Source organism: Callithrix jacchus, chromosome 8, assembly GCF_049354715.1.
Source record: "Callithrix jacchus isolate 240 chromosome 8, calJac240_pri, whole genome shotgun sequence".
In the NCBI taxonomy this organism is placed as follows: Eukaryota; Metazoa; Chordata; class Mammalia; order Primates; family Cebidae; genus Callithrix; species Callithrix jacchus.
Genome location: NC_133509.1, coordinates 55,327,792 through 55,345,085, shown reverse-complemented (window position 1 = coordinate 55,345,085; position 17,294 = coordinate 55,327,792). Strand labels below are relative to the sequence as shown.

The 17,294-nt window shown below is 46.4% G+C and overlaps 1 long non-coding RNA gene and 5 other non-coding genes across 6 annotated transcripts; 3 read left to right on the top strand and 3 right to left on the bottom strand.

Moving 5' to 3' along the window:
- Positions 1-67: 67 nt before the first annotated feature.
- On the bottom strand, positions 68-139 carry TRNAP-UGG (transfer RNA proline (anticodon UGG)). Its single transcript has one exon. It is a non-coding gene; the product is annotated as a tRNA-Pro (tRNA).
- Positions 140-773: 634 nt separating this feature from the next.
- Positions 774-862, bottom strand: TRNAY-GUA (transfer RNA tyrosine (anticodon GUA)). Its single transcript is given in 2 exon segments — positions 774-809; positions 826-862. It is a non-coding gene; the product is annotated as a tRNA-Tyr (tRNA).
- A 1,492-nt stretch (positions 863-2,354) lies between these two features.
- TRNAT-UGU (transfer RNA threonine (anticodon UGU)) lies at positions 2,355-2,427 on the bottom strand. Its single transcript has one exon. It is a non-coding gene; the product is annotated as a tRNA-Thr (tRNA).
- A 5,933-nt stretch (positions 2,428-8,360) lies between these two features.
- TRNAY-GUA (transfer RNA tyrosine (anticodon GUA)) lies at positions 8,361-8,454 on the top strand. Its single transcript has 2 exons — positions 8,361-8,397; positions 8,419-8,454. It is a non-coding gene; the product is annotated as a tRNA-Tyr (tRNA).
- A 294-nt stretch (positions 8,455-8,748) lies between these two features.
- LOC118145110 (uncharacterized) lies at positions 8,749-16,438 on the top strand. The gene is made up of 4 exons (XR_004730281.3): positions 8,749-8,916; positions 13,401-13,553; positions 13,821-15,326; positions 15,712-16,438. It is a non-coding gene; the product is annotated as an uncharacterized LOC118145110 (long non-coding RNA).
- TRNAY-GUA (transfer RNA tyrosine (anticodon GUA)) lies at positions 14,112-14,205 on the top strand. The gene is made up of 2 exons: positions 14,112-14,148; positions 14,170-14,205. It is a non-coding gene; the product is annotated as a tRNA-Tyr (tRNA).
- Positions 16,439-17,294: the final 856 nt, after the last annotated feature.

Here is a 17,294-nt window from a genome sequence, read left to right as displayed (position 1 = left end):
TGTTTCAACTCCAACTAAAACTTTGTTCAGTACTTGCCAAAATGGTGTGGAAAAGCATTACCACTTCGGGCTCGTCCGGGATTTGAACCCGGGACCTCTCGCACCCAAAGCGAGAATCATACCCCTAGACCAACGAGCCGTTGTGACTTGAGGTTCCTTCTTATGATGCTGAATTTCTCTTTTCCGCCAGCAACTGACCGCCTCCTGTTCCGAAGGTTTTGTTGTTGTTCCCTCTGTTGTGGCATTTCCTTTGGCCTTATTTAGTTATTCCTTCCACCTTTACCAAGTTTCACGTGTGGCTCTGGCCTTACCCTCGCTTATTATCCTCGATACAGACGCAGGATGGGGTAAGAAGAGGCAGCTTTTTAGATTTTAGGTCACATGCTTGAGTCTCACCGAGCCCGTGATAAAGATTTAAGCCCCGCTACAGCCTGGAGGGAACCTGGAGGGGACTGAGATGGAGATCGAGGGCCAGAGCGGAGCTCAGTTGCAAGGCTGTAGGGTACTGAGCCTGAGGACAGGAGCGCGCTATGTATAATCCAGAAGCCAAAATACAACACACTTCACTAAGATAATAGTGCCTCCCCCGCAACGGTTGGACCATTCTGTCTCACAGAAAAGTATCCGACTTTTCAAGGTATGACTAACGCAGCTCAATTCGTTGCTGTTTCCTTCGGGACAGGGTAAGGGATATAAAGAGATTTCCTCATGTCAACATACAGAGATTTATTGGACAAACCGAGAGCAACTGTTAACCCCAAAACAGCAGCTTCTCCTTCGAGCCGGAATCGAACCAGCGACCTAAGGATGGCCACACAGTAAGTACTACAGTCCTCCGCTCTACCAGCTGAGCTATCGAAGGGAGCGCAGAGACGTGTTTTCTACAAATCCGTGTTCAAGACATCCTTAACCAGAGACTGGAAAGAAAGAAATCTCTTAAGATCTGAAAAGTGATTACTGCAGCGTCGCAAAGCCAGCTTGTAAGAACGTCCTGAGTCCGAGGTTCTGAAGACAACCTTTCTAAAGCTGGATTCCCCTGCTCCACTGAGGGGTTCCCAAGCAGAGCAGTCGCCCCCGGAACCTGGGTATCCCGAGGCTGCACATCCTCTGGGTGCCCGAGGGTTGCTGGCCTCACTGGACGGGGACCCAGAGGCCTCGCGGGCACGGATCTGTGTGTTTGTATGTAAGGTGGGGACCGGCACCTGGGCGTCGGAGCACTGGGGCTGAGGCAGTGGGACGCACACAATTCTGACTGCGCAACTGTGAGCGCCGGAGAGGGCGGGCCTCGGGGCTCAGGCCCGGGCTCGCTGGTGTCCTCACTTCCTGCGATCCCCTCCCAATCTCGGCTCTTCTGCTTACACGTCCATAGACCCGGGAGGGAGAGGGTGTGGAATGGAGCAGTGGTCCCCACTTTTTTGGCGCCAGAAACCGGTTTCCTGGAAGACAGTTTTCCACCCACAGTGGTTGGGGAGGGGGGGAGTTGGGGGATGGTCTCGGGATGAACTATTCCACCTCAGATCATCAGGCATTACTTAGATTCTCTTAAGAAGCGTGCAGTTTCGAACTCTGGCATGCGCAGTTCACAATAGGGTTCGCTCCTGTGAGATGCTAAGGTCACAGCTGATCTGGCAGGAGGCGGAGCTCAGGCTACCGGTACTGGTCGCGCCCCAGCTCGCCTCCTGCTGTGCGGCCCGGTTCCTAACAACAGGCCCGAGGATCGGGAACCCCTGAAATAGAGGACGTGTGGGCAAACCCAATGTTTCTGTGAGAATTCGCTTTTGGAGAAAATAATTTTAGCCCATTCAAAAGGAAGGCCACATTTCTCTGCGTCAGAATCAAATTTAGTGACCCAAGTCTCGCCCCTAAAGTCGGGCCCTTAATTTCCCAAAACCCCACTGGCACATGAAACCTTGCCGCACAGCGGGCATCTATCTTCCGGACGCTTAACCCGAGCAGCCACCGCTGGCTTTTCCCGTTTCGGAAGGGGAACATTGATCTCCACTCCAAATACTCAGACCCCGGGCGTAAGAATAGTTTAAGGGGCTATTCTCTCGCCTGGTCGCCCCCATTTCCCGCCTGGGGCACTGGTTTCGGCAGCCAGCTGGGCTCTCGCCACCTGTCCTCAAGCCAGGGCGTCGCAGAAGCTGATGGCGATTTCCACCGCTGGTGTAATGGATTCCGCCGCATTCCAGGCGACGGAGCAGCGTTACTACCGGAACCTAAAGGAAACGGTGTTTGGAAGCTCTGGACTGAAGCAAGAAGCTATAATTTGCCACATTTCCTCAGGCTTAGTTCAGAATGACGAGCAGGGGAATATTTTAAAGAAAAACCTGATTCAAGGAAGCAAACTTATAAGGCCCCAGCGAGATTTGAACTCGCGACCCCTGGTTTACAAGACCAGTGCTCTAACCCCTGAGCTATAGGGCCTCACAGAAACTTCCTTTCTTTCTTTCATAGAAAAGGAAAACATTTGCAAGGCTTCTAATATCTGAGTATAGAAACTAAACAAAGCCTTGATGTTTCAATCCATTTTCCAACCACTAGAATTCAGTTCGCAGACTCAGTGTTTTTGCTGGGGATGGTGCAAAGTGAAGGCCAGTGACAGCGACCAGTACTATTCTAAGAGTGGAGAAGTTTGCCCAACGCGACACAGTCTAACACACAGAAAGATTCTCCACTCCCCCACTTCAGACTGAAAATTAAGAACAGAAAACCAGCAGAGGAAGGAGCCCACCACAGGCCTCACTTGAAATTGCTGACATCCGCATTTTGTTTCCTGCTTGACTCAGGACTTCGTACCAGCAGCTGCCTGCCTCTTCCAAGTTCCCTGGACGCAGAGACCTTTCTCACAGCTACGAGTCTCAGCGCCGAGCAGGCATTCATTAATTCTCAGTTTAATTCATTCCTTCGTTCAACAAATACTGCATTCCAATTCTGTGCTAGGCTCTGCACTAAGAACTAGGGATCCAGATATGATCTTTATCCTGAAGTCACTGTCACAGTCTTGTGGAACAAAAGAACTTTAGTTTTCATGAAGGAAAACAATGTAAAGTAGCTGTGCCAGGTGTAAAAGAGCAGTGGCCATGCCAAGGTCCTCACACTTACAAACTGAGCCATCCGGAGGGGTCTTGAAGAGAGCACTGGCCTGAGCTACACTACAAAGGGAAGTTAAGACAGACAAAAATAGGAGCAGGGTGGTCCCTGGTAGAATAAAATTACGGGCAAAGTCCGAGGGAAAGACTGAGGCATTCAAGGTAACACTGGCTGGTGCAGTAGGTGAGAAGAAAATAGAAATTAACCAAACATTGATGAGTTTGCGGAATAAATTGAAGGGAGGAGCAACCAGAGTCAGAAACACCAGTGATTGATTGGCATGGTGCAGACGCTCCAACAGAAAGCTGCAAAAGGGTAATCGTTATGGAACTGGAAAGGAAGGGATGAATGAGAGCGATACAGCTAAGGGAGACTCTGCTGAACGTAAATATGAAGCACAATCAAAAGGAAAGAGAGGGGACCCTCAAAGGTGTCTTGAAGAAGCAAGATAATACTTGCAGAAAAAAAGAAGCCTATCTCTTCAGGGTATCTGGAGAGGCAGAGGGGTGATGCTAGGATTTAGGTAAGATGAAGATGGAGCAGTTGAAAACGGAGCAGTTGATGTGAATTGTGTGATAGCCAAAATACTCTTGTGTCTAGAGTTCCATGAATTGATAGATGAATTGATCAAATTGCATAACTCATCCATTAAATTAGGAGTTCTACGGGTTATGCACTCTTGAAGCAAAAGAATACAGAGAAAACAGCCGAGACTAGAATATAAGCTTTGAATAGCCCTGTTATAGGCGTCTGTTATATTAGTGTGTTTCCAACATATTTTAAAAATTCTCCTTACATGTGGCTATTTCATGTATTATAAGTAAGTCTGTCCTAGAACACTTGCTTTCCCAGCTTGCAGCTGGGAATAGGCATGGGACCTAGGCTCCACCAATCAGATGCCTCACCCATTGAAGCCTGACATTTAGAAACAAAACAGGAGTACATGATACCATAGGGAAAACCCATGTTTTTCCAAATATGGTATCAGTGTCAAGTTTTTGAGTATGGGTTTTCTTAAATCCACATACTGCTGTTTTTCTTTAGTTCTGGAAAATTCTCATTGTATTAGTTTGCTAGGGCTGCCGTAATAAAATACTACAGACTAGCTGACTTAACAAATTCATTTTCTCACGGTGCTGGAGGTAAAAAATCCAAGATCAAGGTGTTGGCAGGTTTTGTTCCTTCTGAGACCTCTCTCCTTCACTTAGAGTTGGCTGCCCTCGGCACATGGCTGTCCCTCTGTTGTCCACACCCTAAGGCATCTCTTTGTGTCCAAATTTACTTCCCTTATAGGGACACTAGTCAGGTTGGATTAGGACCAACCCTGAAGGCCTCATTTTAACGTAATCACCTATTTAAATGCCCTATCTCCAAATACAGTTACATTGTGAGGTACTAGGGATCAGGGCTTCAACATATGAATTTAGGGGGGATACATTTTAGCTAATAGTAGCCATTATCTTCTCCTATATTGTTTGTTTGTTTGTTTTTAGGCTAGTCAAATGAAGCAGTGGAACTGGAAGGAACAAAGAGATCTGTAACTGGTTGTGATCAATTAGTTGTAAACACCACTGCATTCAGACCAGCCAGCCTCTTACATTGTTTTTACTCTATTTTTTTTTCTCTCTTTTTGGAACTGAGATTAAACATCTATTAGTGCTTCATGCCTTGTCTTCCATTTCTTTTAACTTCTCTTCCATATTTCTTTGTCTTTTCCTCTATATTGCATTCTGGATAACGTTTTCTTACCTGTAATACCAATCAGTGGCCAGGCATGGTGGCTCATGCCTGTAATCCCAGCACCTTGGGAGGCTGAGGCGAGTGGATCAAGAGATAATGAGTTCAAGACCAGCCTGGCCAACATGGTGAACTCCTCTCTACTAAAAATACAGAAATTAGCCGCCTGTAATCCCAGCTACTTGGGAGGCTGAGGCAGGAGAATTTCTTGAACCCAGGAGGCAGAGATTGCAGTGAGCCAAGATCATGCTACTGCACTGCAGCCTGGGTGACAGAGCGAAACTCAATCTCAAAAAAAAAACAAAAAAAAAACACTAATCAGTAATTCTCTCTACATCTCTGCTTATTTTGGTCATTTATTTTGGTTAAAATGTAATTTCCCATTCTAGAAGTTCTAGTTGTTTTTCAAAACTACTAGGCCAATTTTTTTAATTCCTATTTTTTGCAGATATTTTCCAGCTTGTCTTTTACTTCCTTAAGCACAGTAATTATAATCATTTTAATATATATTACTGATACTCCTAATATCTGAATTTTATGCCATGTTGTTTTGTCAATTCATGTTCTTTTGTTTTCTTATAAAATTAGTCATCTTTGAATGTGTACTGCTTGATGTCTTTGCAAAATTACATGCAGTGAGTTTTTGAGGACAAGATGAAGGTTATCTTCCTTTCAAAATATATATATTACTTTTTTTCTCCCAGGCACTTGGTGCTGTATCAGCCCAAGAGGACCTGAAACAACGTTCATGGCCAGGCATTCTCTGGACCTCCAAGATACGTAAACGCAAGCTGCAAATCAGAATACTGACCTGTGGTCACAGTTTCTCAGAAAAACTCATCACATTTTCTGTTTTCCTTTGCTAAGCTCAACTTATATCTGCTGAACTCCACAACAATTACTAGAAGTAAGAGAACAGATATAGGTCTACTTCTTGTTTGGCCTTACCTTAGGGGAATATCTCTTTGGAGTCCCAATTTAATATTGGGAGGGTGTCTTGCTTTTGAAAATATCAATTTCTGACAGTTCATTGCTAGTACATACAATTGTACATATGTATATACAATTTATAAAATAATATACGCCAAGCCTGGCCAACATAGCAAAGTTCCATTTCTACAAAAAATGTATTTTAAAAATTATCCAGGTGAGGCTGGGTGAGGTGGCTCATGCCTGCAATCCCAGCACTTTGGTAGGCCAAGGTGGGTGGATCACCAGAGGTCAGGAGTTCGAGATCAGCTTGGCCAACATGGTAAAACCCCATCTCTACTAATAATACAAAACATTACCTGGACATGGTGGCACATGCCTGTAATCCCAGCTACCTTGGAGGCTAAGGCAAGAGAATTCCTTGAACCTGGGAGGCGGAAGTTGCAGTGAGTTGAAATTGTACCATTGCACTCCAGCCTGGGCAACAAAAGCAAAACTCCATCTCAAAAAATAAACAAATAAAATAAAAATAAATTATCCAGGTGTGGTGGTGAGTGCCTGTATTCGTAGCTATTCAGGAGACTGAGGCAGGAGTTCAGACTACACCATTACACTCCAGCTCAGGAAACAAAATAAGAATCTGTCTGAAAAAGAAAAAAAAGAAAAGAAAAGAAAATATATATATACACACCCACACATATGCACACAATTAATTTTTTTTTTTTTTGAGACAGAGTCTCACTCCATCACCAGGCACCAGGCTGGAGTGCAGTAGCGCGATCTTGGCTCACTGTAACCTTCGCCTCTCAGGTTCAAGCAATTTTCCTGCCTCAGCCTCCCGAGTAGCTGGGACTACAAGTGTGCGCCACCATGCCCAGCTAATTTTTTGTATTTTTAGTAGACGGGGTTTCACCATGTTGGCCAGGATGGTCTCAATCTCTTGACCTCGTGATCCACCTGCCTTGGCCTCCCAAAGTGCTGCGATTACAGGCATGAGCCACCACGCCCGGCCCACACAATTTAATTTTTAATATTTATCTTTTATCTTGCAACTTCACTAAATTCATTTTTAATTTTTGTCTTAGTCCCTTTGTGCTACTGTAACAAAATAACCGAGACTGGGTACTTTATAAATAATAGAAATTTATTTCTTATAGTTCTGAAGTCTAAAATTAGGGTGTTGGCAGTATCCGTGTCTGGGGAGGGCTTGGTCTCTACTTCCAAGATGGTGCCTTGAAGGCTGTTTTCCTAAGAGGATGAACACTGTGTTCTCACATGGTGGAAGGGATGGGAAGGCAAAAGGAGCCTAGCTAGTTCCCTCCAGCCCTTTTATAAGGTCTTAATACCATTTACTAGAAGCCCTAATAATTTAATCACCTCCTAAAGGCCTCACCTCTCACTACTTGCTGTATTGGGGACTGCGTTTCAACACGAATTTTGGAGGGGACGCAAATATTCAAACCATAGCAATTATAGAAGCTTTCTGTAGATTACATAGGATTTTTTTTCATAGACTTTCATGTTTTCTCAGAACAAAACAGTTTTACTTCTTCATTTAAACATGGATGACTTCCATTTTAATTTTTTTGCATTACTCAATGTTCAAGAATCTCCATACAGTGCTGATGATAGTAATGAAAGCGGAGGTCCTTGCTTGTTCTAAGCTTACAGAGAAGACATTCAGTCTTTCATCATTAAGTATATTGTCAGCTGAAAGTTTTTCATAGGTGCCCTATATCAGATTGAGAAAAGACTCTTCTAATTTGCTGAGAGTTTATATGAGTCCAGTTAAACCTATTTTTCATCCCAGTCTTGGGTATGTCATTAGCAGCGTGAAAACGGACTGATGTACTTGTCCTACTTCAGAAAGAGGCAGCCTCTGGGGGCAAAAAAAAAAAAAAAATTTTTTTGGTCGGTTTGCAGAGGAGGCGAGCCAAGCCCCAGGGGGCACTGAGGAGGAAGGGTATCACAGTGCATCTGCAAGCCCTGGGCGAGATCTTCTCACCTAGTCCCATTTATTCTCTCACTTCCCGCACACTTTAATGCGCCAAAAGGTGAGCATAGGACACTGAGAGGGGGGAAAAGGCGGGGGCACGTCGAGAGAAAGGGCATGTGTGTGCTGGCAGAGAAGGGAGTAGGAAGGCCAGAGTTTTATGCAAAGACTTCCAGCAGACCCTGAAGCTGGTTTGCGGATAGTGGCCGCCCATCCAGAATCTTCGCGGGTTCTTGTTTCCTCCTCCAGCAAGCTCTGTCCCATAGAATCCACCCATCCACCTCGCCCAGCCCTCTGCCCGAGCCCTCTCACCCTCTTATTTTCTTTCACTGAGGGCTGTCATCCTCACTTGTAAACAGGGAGATGCACAGGTGGAGGAAGGCCCCAAGTGAGAGCCTCCAGTACTGGATCTTGGCTATCAGCACCCTGGGACGCGAGGAAACCACACCCAGAGGATTTGCTCCGCCCCGAAAGGGGCTCGGTGGCTACCGGCGCAGAGTTCTCTTCTAGGGCGGGTTCCAATAAACTGAAAGTGTGTTTAGCGTTCCAGGGACCTAGCTTCTTCCATTTGCAGAAAGTCCAATGACGCAGCTCTCAGAGCGTGCACCCTTCGATAGCTCAGCTGGTAGAGCGGAGGACTGTAGATTGAATAGTAATCTGTGGACATCCTTAGGTCGCTGGTTCGATTCCGGCTCGAAGGAAATGCCAGATCCTTTTGCACCTGGTGCCTTGGTCAAAGGCCCTGCAGTCTCCAACTAGTATCCACCCACACTCTCCCAGTCAAAACCCAGAGAAACCTGTCCTGATCACGTGGGTTTCCACACCTGTACTGTGGCCAGGAAACACACCCACAAGCCCATTCATTCTCCCCATAGTCCAGGGACCTACACTCTTCAGCACAAAGCTCCCCTTGCTTCTGCACTGTGACCCAGTCAGCCCCTCCCTGCCACACCCTTTGCACCCCCACCTTCCAGAGCTCTTTCACTTTTATTCACAGACTGCTCTGAGTCCTAAGGGTCACCCAGCAACACTGTGCTCACCGTTGATAGATTGAGGTATCTATCAAACTAGTGGGTCTACCATCAAGTCCCAGAAGGTCAACCCTACTGGAAGAGAAAAGGGTCAGAGACAACTGTGACATCCTCAGGAAAAAAAAACATGCGGTATATGCTCTGTCAGTGTGTCTCTCTGTCTCTGTCTCTCTCTCTCTCGCTCGCTCTATTTCTCTGACTGTATTTCTCTTGTCATCACTTGCTTGTAATATATAGATGTATACAGACAGAAAATGTTCATTTTTATTTTGTCTATTTGTGGGAAAGAGTTGCCACCTTGAGATTTTCTTAATGAACAGAGCTTCCACTGGCTCCATAATGTTTTCCTTCAGGTTGAGAACAAGAGTATGCCCCCTTCCCACATACACCAAACCTCACATTTTCTGAGCCTTAACACCCTTTAATGTTGCTACAGCAGCCTTTGGGCTCCTGCTGGAAGAAGAAAGATATCTTCCACTCAGTTCAAAGTCTGCAAAAACACCTACACCAAGTATCTTGCTAGTTGTGAGGGTGTGGGAGAGGGAAAGAGAGCATAAAAGGGCAGACTTGGAAAGAACTTCAGTGACCTGGGAGAGTTGGGGGCTATTGCGTCCATGGCAGGGAGCAGAATTGAAGAGTGAGTGGCAGCTGCCACCCTGAAGAGGCACACAGGTTCACCTCCTTAGGCCACTGGCTTGTTGCAACTGAGAAGCAGGCTAACTTTTGTCTGGGGGCTCTGGAGGCACAGTTGGAAGTTTGCAGCTTCTACAAGAGGAAGATTGCTAGGCACAGTCTGAGAGTGTGAAGCAGGATATGGGCTTGACTTTCACCAACCAAGTGGGGCTTCACCTCTGGGAAGATGAAGTGAGTTCATCAAAGTATGGGCCAGAGAGGAACCACAATGCGTGTCCCTGGTCTCATCCTATGCTCTGGGAAAACAATCTCCGGACACTTGATGTACAGATGAAAGTTATCATAGAGAGCACTCCAAGCAAAACAATGACGGAAATTTGGTTCTCAGAGGGCTTGTAGGAACCCGGTGGCCATTCTCACCTACCCAATGGGCATAACTGCTTTTTCCCTCTGTGTCTCAAACTGGAGACTACACTTGTCTTCCTCTCCTAGAAAGCAGCTCCTGTTCTCTGCCTACAACCTATTCCCCACCTCCACTTCTCTGCTGTGTCAGCCTTTCCAGCTTCCCACTGCTAATGGAAAGGGGTGGAGCTGTGGACTCACCAGGGCCCCAGCAACATTCTGTATGTAGCTCTGCAGCCACAGAAAGATCCCAGCCTCTAATTACATTACTGCAGAGATCAGCAAACTGAGACCAAAGTAGAACCTCTGGTCTATACTGGGTATGTCTGTGATGAGATATGATGGTACCAGGTTTTTTGGAACCTAGGCTTGGTGCTTTGAAGGCAGAGGTGAGCCGTTGAGTGGTGTTCGGTCATCAGCAAGTGTGGGTGATCCCTGACCCTGACTTTTCCCCTATAAACTCAGTAAAAGGTGGATCCTTTGGGTTCGGCTTGGGTACCACTGGTACCCGTTTCACTGTTTGTGTGGGTGACGAGTGATCTTGGGATAGTGGACACACACCATATAGGATCTGAAACTTTGGCAACAATTTGAGGCCTAGGTAAGGGGTCCAAAGCTCACCTTGTGTCCTCTATTGACCCCTTTCCCTTTCCAGGAGGCCCTACTTCAGAAAGCAGCAGCCTCTGACAAAGAATTCTTGGTCAGTTTGCAGAGAGGTGGATCGAAGCTTTTAGGCTGGCCCTTGGGGTTAGAGGTAGTGAGTATCACATGGTGATCTTTGAGCCCCTGGCCCTGGTCTCCCCCACCTATCTTTTTAAAATATGATTTCTGTCCCCAAGGCTGGAGTGCAGTGGCAAAATCACAGCTCACTGCAGCCTTGAACTCCTGGGCTCAAATGATCCTCTCACCTCAGCCTCCTGAGTGGCTAGGCTCACAGGTGCAGGCCACCATATGCAGATAACTTTATAGAGTTTTATTTTGTAGAGACTGCTTCTCTCTATTTTCCCAGGCTGATCTCAAACTTCTGGGCTCAGGTGCCTATCCTGCCTCGGCCCTGCTCAAGTGCTGGGATTGCAGCGGGAGCCACCATGTCCAGCTTCCACTTATCTTCCTGTGTTCCCTCCCTGTCTTCCCATTATGCCTCAATATGCCAAAAAGTGAGCATAGGATACTGTGGGTAGAAGGGCCCACCACATTGAGAGGAGTGTGTTTGGGGTGGTGGGAAGTATAGGCCAGGCTGATAAGGCAGTGCCCCTTTAGGGTCTTCCACCAGACCCTGACACTGGGCTGGGGTTGGAAGTTGCTTACACCGCGCCCCTGTGGTACCCTTTCCTCCTCCAGCGACCTTGCTCCACTGGACCCACCCATTAATCTCACCAACCCCTCTGACCTCGACGTCTACCTCATTTTCCCTCTGGCCATTAAGCACTGTCATCCTCACATGTAGAAAACGCTATGCACAGGGAAAAGAAAGCCACAGGTGAGAGCTCCTCCTAGTGGATCGTGACTATCAGCACCTGAGAGATGCCAGGCACCCCCGCCCAGAGGATTTGCTCTGCCAGGAAAGGAGCATGGTGGAGACCCTCGCAGTCTCTTTCAAGTCGGGTTCCAATTAACTCAACGAGTATTGGATCTCCAGCATTTCAGGAACTTGGCTCCCTCCATTTGCAGAAAGCCCAATGACCCAGCCTCAGCAGTGTGCTCCCTTTGATAGCTCTGCTGGTAGAGTAGAAGACTGTGGACTGCACAGGTGTCTGTGGACATCCTTAGGTCGCTGGTTTGATTCCAACTCTGCTTTTGCACACAAGGCTGCCTGAAGATCTTGCAGCCTTCAAGTCATAACTACACTTTCCCAGGGAAAACCCAGCAAAATCCTGCCTTTCCTGATCACACCCCTGGGAGCCTACTCATTCTTCCTGAACAGGGACTCAGGACTCATAGTCTTCAGTGCAAAACATTACCCCTTGCCTTGTGACCCAGCCAAACCCGCATTTGTGTGCCCATTATCCTTTGCCTTTCCACTTGTATTTACAAACCGCCCACCCATCGCCCTGTCCCAAATCCCTCAAGCTACACCTTTCCTGAGACATCACAACTTTATATGTTGCTACAGCCAAGTTTGGCTACTGCTGGAAAGGTAAGGATGTCTAATGCTCAGTTCAAAGTCTGCAAAAACACCTGCACCAAGTGCTCTGCTACTTGAGAGGGCAAGGAAAAGGGAGTACAAAAGAAGTGGACTTCAAAACAGCTTCAGTGATCCCGGGGAGTTAGGGGCTATGAGGTCCATGGCAGAAAGCAGAAATAGAGCTTGAGTGACAGCTGTCATTATACAGGGGAACATGAATTTGTCTCCTTAGGCCACTGCCTGGTGGGTCTGAGCAGTTTTGAGCTTTTGCTCTCGAACCTAGAGAGGCACAGTTTCCTTCTCCTAATCCCAAGAAAAATGTGCTGAGGCCCAGTCAGAGAGAATGGAGTCAGAAATGTACTGGGCTTTATCAACCAAGTGAAGCTTCATCTCTGAGGAGTTGGAGTGGGTTTGGTGGGTATATGGCAGAGAAGAAAGCCAATGAGCATCTACTGGTCTTGTCGCAGGATCTTGGACAAAGCTTCCAGATGTTTGATGTAAAGAAGCAACCTATCATACAGAGCACTCCAAACTGAATGGCCCAGGAAAGCATGGCCTCCTGAATCCTGCTTGGGACTGGCTCACCCCATCCGCTACCTGCTGGGTCCTCAAGAGCTGTTTAATCATGCCTTTCAAACTGGATACTGCACATGCATTTTTCTTTTTCTTTTCTAAATAAAGATGGGGTTTCACCATGTTGGTCAGGCTGGTCTTGAACTCCCGACCTCAGGTGATCCGCCCGCCTTGGCCTCCAAAGTGCTTGGATTACAGGCATGAGCCACCACGCCCGGCAAGCACATGCATTTTTCATGTGGAAAGCAGCTCCTGATCTCCCCCCACTGCCTATTCTCCTCCACGTCACCCTCAACTGTGTCAATCTTTCCTTCTTCTTTGGTATCGCCAATGCTCCGGGATGATTCTATGGTTCTGGAGCCACAGAGAGACCCCAGCCTCCAGTGACACCAAAGGCAGAGACGAGCTAACAAGGAGGGACCAAAGGTAGCACCTCAGGCCTTCACTGGATATATTCCTGATGGGGCATGGAGTCACCGGATCCTTTGGAACCTTTGTTTAGTGCTTTGGGGGAAAACCAGAGGTGAGCCAACAAGTGGGTTTGGTGGCAGTCACAAGTAAGGGCGAGTCTTGGTGCCCACTCTTCCCTGTGCCATGGCAGAGAGTAGCAGGAGGTCTGTGAGGATCTGACCCTCACCCTCGGAGACACACACCCACTTGCCATAAGACAGGACATGGTCATAAACTCAGTGGAGGCTAGGTCTCTTGGGTGTGGCTTCCTGTGCCTCCTCTAGGTGTTATGCTGCAGGGTGGGTGTCTCCGTGGTCTTGGAGTGGTGGGTACACAACAGATGGGATCTGAAACTTTTGTTAAAGATGTGGGGTCAGGATAAGGAGTCCAAAACTCACAAGTCTGTCTTCTATCTGGCTTCTTGTTTCTCAAGGAAACCCACAGAACTTTGCTCTACTTCAGAAATCAGCAGCTTCTGATTGGAATTCTTGGTCTGTTTGCAGAAGAGTATATCTCACATGTGCATCTGCAAGCCTGGGAGAGATTTCCTCCCCTCACTTCCCAGTGCACCTCAATACGCCAAAATGTGAGCATAGACTACTATGAGAAGGGCGGGGCAGCTGGGGAGGAGGGCCTTGTGCGTGTGGTTGGGGAGGGAGGAGAGAGGCCAGACTGTGCCTATTAGGGACCTGCACCAGACCCTGAGGTTGGGCTGGGGTTGTCAGCTGCCTATCCAGCACTCATTAGGGTTCTCCTCTTTTCCTCCTCCAGCGTCCTCTCCCCCACTAGACCCACCCATCCACCATGCCAATCCCTGTGCCCTAACTGACTCACTTTCTCCATTTCTCTCAAGCGACTAGGGGCTGTCATCGTCACCTGTAGAAAGGGGGCTGCTCAGGGAAGGGAAGGCTGTCACAGATGAGCGCTCCTCCGGGTGGATGGTGGCTATCGGCGCCCGAGAAATGCCAGGCATCCTCCCTCAGAGGATTTGCTCCGCCTGGAAAGGGGCATGGTGATGACAGGTGCAGGATTCTCCTCCAAGGTGGATTCCAGCTACCCCAACACATATTGGACCTCAAGCATTCAGGGATGTGGCTTCCTCTGTTTGCAGAAAGTCCAATGACCCAGCTTTGGCAGCATGCACCCTTCGATAGCTCAGCTGGTAGAGCGGAGGACTGTAGGCTGTACAGATATTTGTGGACATCTTTAGGTCGCTGGTTCGATTCCGGCTCGAAGGAAGTGCCTGATATTTTTGCACTCGATGCTGCCTGGCCACACCTGTGCATGGTTAAAAGCCTTGCAGCCTCCAAGTAGTAACCACACTCTCCCAGGCAAAACACCCTTGAAGTCTTTCCCCATCACCTAGCTCCCCACGCCTTGCTTTGTGACCCAGCCAATCCCCCTATTCGTGCTGCCAAAGCTGGGCCATTTGACTTTCTGCAAGAAACATAAGACCTGACCTCGAATTGCAACATATTCCAAACCTTATTAGGTAAAAGGACAGTGGATAAATGTCAGTCTTTTTCAGATGGAAATCAAGAGGTGTAATCCTTTCAAGTCCACCCTTTGCCTGCCAGTCCCACATCATAAACAAACTGAAATACCTTGTGACATTCTGAGTCAATCTCCTTGTTTAGTATCAGTGCCTCCTCAAGTCAAAATTATTAAGCACTTAAAAGATAAACATTGTCTTTTTTTTTTTTTTTTTTTTTTGAGACAGAGTTTTGCTCTTGTTACCCAGGCTGGAGTGCAATGGCGCGATCTCCGCTCACCGCAACCTCCGCCTCCTGGGTTCAGGCAATTCTCCTGCCTCAGCCTCCTGAGTAGCTGGGATTACAGGCATGCGCCACCGTGCCCAGCTAATTTTTTGTATTTTTAGTAGAGACGGGGTTTCACCATGTTGACCAGGATGGTCTCGATCTCTCGACCTCGTGATCCACCCTCCTCGGCCTCCCAAAGTGCTGGGATTGCAGGCTTGAGCCACCGCTCCCGGCCAAGATAAACATTCTCTAAAAGAAAAGAGGGTGGAGTCATAGAGGCTGGTAACCGAAATAAATAACATGGTGACTCAGCCTTCTCAGGATCCAAAGACACTCCTTTTTTTTTTTTTTTTTTAAATAAGGCAGAAGAACAGCATCGGAGAAGCCATGCCTAGGATGAAAGCCTAAAATGCAAGCAGTTTCTTACTAGGCATAGCTCCTTGTTTTCCCATGTTGCAGCCTCACAGTCTTTCAGATAATAAGGATAATAATGAATCTGAGTCACAAAAAGGGCATGTGAGTTCCTGCCTCTGTCTTACAGCATGACCCACGATCAATGGGAGATTAACACTGTCCCAGTAGATGTATTCTTTATACAGGTGAGATTTCCCTTCTTCTAGCTTTAATATTTTACTGAAAATGTTGGAGAGCCAGAAATGGTACCTCCCAAGTAACCAGCTTAATCAATTTAATTTTCGCCACTCCCACCCAGACTCTTTTACTCAGCCAAAATATACCATGTTTCCTGGGCTTACAAACACAAGGTGATAACAGGGGCTTACTCTGCTTTGATCTCTCTGCCTCCTCTTTTGTCAATCTTCTCATTCTCTGTTACTCAAGGCAGGATCATCTTTTGCCAGAACCTTTTCCTAACTCCCCATGTCTTCATCTGGTTCTCCTTCTCTTTGTCTCTGATACTCCCTGATTACTACATCTTCCCACCTATCACTCTGTAATGATATTATGCATTAATATCTCTATCAGGAGGGACAGGAGTGAGCTCCTTGAAATCTGGGACAATGTCATATTCATTTTGGTATCATCAGTGACATGCACAGCACCCTGCACAGGGTAGGCACCTGGAATCTGATTATTTACTGGCCACGAGGTATTTCAACACCAGCTCAAGAAAGATGAGAGTGCTGAAGAAATCATTACATCCTGGAATAATGACTAGAGACCACTTTATTGGAACACAGGAAAGTCTCACAATTTCTTCTAAGATGGGATCCAGAGGTGACATACTCCATGTAATAGCCTGGTGGTTTCTATGATAAAAAGCAAATGAAGAAGCTTCTGAGAATTGTAAAACTGGATATTCACATCAACTCTATCACCAAGGAAATCTGAAAGCTGAAAAAATATGCAAAAGCATCTGCTTGATGACATTGGATAGAAACAAAAATGAGAAGAGTTAACCAAAATCTGGGAGAGGTAGTAAACCAGAGTGGTCATAATGAGAAAATCACCACACATATGTAAATAACTCAAATAAAGCCAGCATGAATTTTATAATAAAAGCAGACAAGGACACTAAAAGAAAGAATTGTTATAAGTCAATTTCATTTACTAACATTAATATAAAAATTCTAAACAAAAATTTGCAACCCATATAGAGCCGCATACACAAAAAAATATGTATCTGACAAAATTGGAGCTATTGGACAAAAGTAGGATTGATTTAACCTTAGAAACTTCAATGGAATTCACTCTCCTAACAGACCAATGGAGAAAAATAATAAGACTACCTTAATAGATACAGAAAATACATTTAGTAATTTCAGTGTCTTTTGTAATAAAATACATTCACAAACTAGGAAAATAAGGCAATTTACTTAGTTTGGTGAAATGTATCTACCAAAAAAGTCTCATTGCTCACTCTATGTCCATATGAAATGGTTTACCTGTGTCCACACCCAAATCGCATCTTGAGTTGTAGTTCCCATAATCCCCATGTGTTGTGGAAGGGACCTGGTGGGAGGTAATTGGATCATGGGGGTGGTTTCCCTTATGCTGCTGTTCTCCTGATATTGAGTGAGTTCTCACGACATCTGATGGTTTTATAATGGGCTTTTACCCCTTTTGCTGGGCACTTCTCTGTCCTGCTTCCCTATGAAGAAAGGACATATTTGCTTCCACTTCCACTATAATTGCAAGTTTCCTGAGGCTTCCCCAGCTATGCTGAACTGTGAGTCAATGAAACCTCTTTTCTTTATAAATTATCAGTCTCTGGTATGTCTTTATTAGCTACATGAGAATGAACTAATACAGCATATCACACAGCATGTTTAATGGTGAAACGCTCCTAGATTTCTGTTTGAGATTGAAACAAGGTTCAGGTTCCTGACTGACGCCTCATTCCTATTTTTTTGTTGTTTGGTTTTTCTGGAGAGGGGAAGTTTTTTCTTTTTCTTTTTTTTTGAGATGGATTCTCACTGTGTTCTCCCCACACACCCGCACCCCCATTCTGGCTGGAGTGCAGTGGCGCAATCTCTGCTCACTGCAACCTCCACCTTCTGGGTTCAAGAGATTTTCCTGCCTCAGCTCCCACATAGCTGGAATTACAG